This window comes from Triticum dicoccoides, chromosome 4A (genome assembly GCF_002162155.2).
Source record: "Triticum dicoccoides isolate Atlit2015 ecotype Zavitan chromosome 4A, WEW_v2.0, whole genome shotgun sequence".
In the NCBI taxonomy this organism is placed as follows: domain Eukaryota; kingdom Viridiplantae; phylum Streptophyta; class Magnoliopsida; order Poales; family Poaceae; genus Triticum; species Triticum dicoccoides.
Window position 1 is genome coordinate 624,682,207 of NC_041386.1, and position 2,374 is coordinate 624,684,580.

The following is a 2,374-nucleotide window of genomic DNA, read 5'->3' on the forward strand; positions in this document are numbered from 1 at the left end:
TTACAAGCGGGCTTTGCGAGCATCAGTGATAGTAGGCATGTTTTCTTGGTTCACATTCATTACGATTATCAGTGATAGAGCCCTGAAGAACCTTACTCTCAAGAGTCTCAACTCATCCACCGTTTTGCATTTCTTCCGTAGTGAAGCATATTGATTTTTTCCCCGTTGCAACGCACGGGCATATTTGCTAGTAGAAGCTCAAATATGTTGAACGTCATTTTACTATAGATGATCCTCTACTGCCTTGCGTGAAACAATTGAGGCAACGATCGGTCCCCTCCCGAGTTATTCGATCATGCATGCATGTACGTCCATGATCAGCTCGCAACTCGTTGACTTAGTGCATCCCATTTGTCCATCGTTTGCTACGCACAACCTCACGGCAAGGGGGGATCCTTGCATGCCTCCCCTCTGCGCTTCACCGTCGCCATCCTCCTCGCAAGACTGTGGTCGCCACCCATTGTAGCACGTCATGGTTGTTGTTTGCAACACCAGGTCGCCACCGCCACGATCTCGTAGCACACTGGCCCACCACCCCTGTTGCCCGGCGTACGTAGGCTTCACAACTCGCTCATTGGCCTATGCAGCATCACAATTCCACCATGCGGGTTGCAACATCAGCACACACCAACATCACCGTGCATTGGTTGGAGCATTGTAGGTCATTAGTCGTAGCATGCGGAAATAGCCTCTCGCAACACCCACTGGTGAGCTCGTAGCTCCCGCCGCCTCTCCAATGTAGCTCCAAGTCAACGCGGCCGTGAGCTACTGGGTGGTCTCTGACCCCTTGTCACTTGAGTATACTCTTTGCCGTTCAAACAATACATAGTCGTACAGACCTATCCGCGGCGTCACGTCTCGCAGCATGTTTAGAACACTGAGATCAAGGCTGTCTAGTACGAAAAGCTGTGATACAAACACCAATAAGCAAAACAAATTAGCATGCCGATTCTGAATAATGTTAATGTGCAAAAACGTACTTCATGAAAGACCAAGAAACAGATCAGAAAATACTTGCAGGAACAGATGACAACCAACTATGTGGATGGTTGGGTTTCTCTTGGACACATCTGCCTTAAACTTCTTAACAGCTTGGAACAGATTCTTGAGTACATATCCTCCCCAATTCCAATCCTTTATCTTGCTGATATCACTCAGTGCGGCCCAGAAGTCTATGGATATGTAATCGTGCTTAGCAGTAGGGGCAAGCACATGACCGACTACAAAAATAACAAAAGCAATTTTGAAACAGTCCTGCTCTATCTGAGGGGATGATTCTGTTATATCTCGAATTAAGTACGCCTCAGCTGCTTTAAGACTGTGCGTGCCTGTCTCGCTAAATGATGCAGCCACACGCGTGTACTCAATACATGCTTCAGACGGCTCTACGCCTTCACCTTGTATGACTGAATTTCCACATGGGATGCCAAAGACATAGTTCAGGTGCTGGTCACATAATTCAAGAACACCTTGGCTCTCTAGATATATTATGCTGGAATCTACATCAACTCTGTCCATTAGGTACGCGATGTACTTAAGGCTGATCTTCTGCCATGATTTAAGCTCTAACATTCCATCGAAACCGGTTTCCCTGACTAACTGCCGCTTAAAATCACTACTGGCCTATGACCGATCCAACTTTTAGCAAAGAAAGCCTGGACGTGAAGCACGGGGTGCCAGTCAAACCTGATGAACCACCAGATCCATCACAGTCGCTGTTCCAATCTTTAGGTGACTGCTCACTATTCTCTACTCGATTGATAACCATAGCTGCTTGGATCCCGCTAAATAAGTCAGACATCTTCGCCCTCTACGACTAATCCACCCTTGAATGAAAAACCTAGATAATGAAAGCAAGATCTAAGAACAATGGCGAGCGAGCATTACAATCGAACATTTAAATGCCAGGGGTGTGATTCTGGTGAGTACCTCTTGCCCTACTTGGGTTGTTACCCTGCCAGACTGACGGAGAAGGACAAGCCTCGCCGCCGTCGACCAGCTCTACGGCAAGGGGGTTCTTCGTCCGCCTTGGTCCGTCTGGTGGATTCTCCTTGGGCGGCGAAGAACAGAGACCTGTGTTTGCCTCGCCTTTGCCTGAGGTGGGTGGAGGTAGATGACAGGGAGGAGGGGTGATGTGAGGGCATAGTAAATTACGTGACGAGACGTCTCGGGGAAAAGCGACCTGGCCTGCACGGATGTCTGCTGTTCCACGAAACATGTACCTCATGTAGATCAGGCCCGCTAGTTGGGTTGTTTTGGTTAGAGTAAACATACAAACGTGAACATGATGGGGATTATTTTTTTCATGTGCGAAAAATCGCTGATCTCACATATGATGCTGCCTAAACTTGTTCCACTTTCTCTAACTTGATGA

The 2,374-nt window shown here is 47.8% G+C and overlaps 1 long non-coding RNA gene across 1 annotated transcript; it reads right to left on the reverse strand.

Moving 5' to 3' along the window:
• Window positions 1–1,438: 1,438 nt before the first annotated feature.
• LOC119289428 lies at window positions 1,439–2,065 on the reverse strand. Its single transcript, XR_005141506.1, has 2 exons — window positions 1,930–2,065; window positions 1,439–1,840 (listed from the first exon to the last, which is right to left on the reverse strand). It is a non-coding gene; the product is annotated as an uncharacterized LOC119289428 (long non-coding RNA).
• Between the last annotated feature and the right edge of the window lie 309 nt (window positions 2,066–2,374).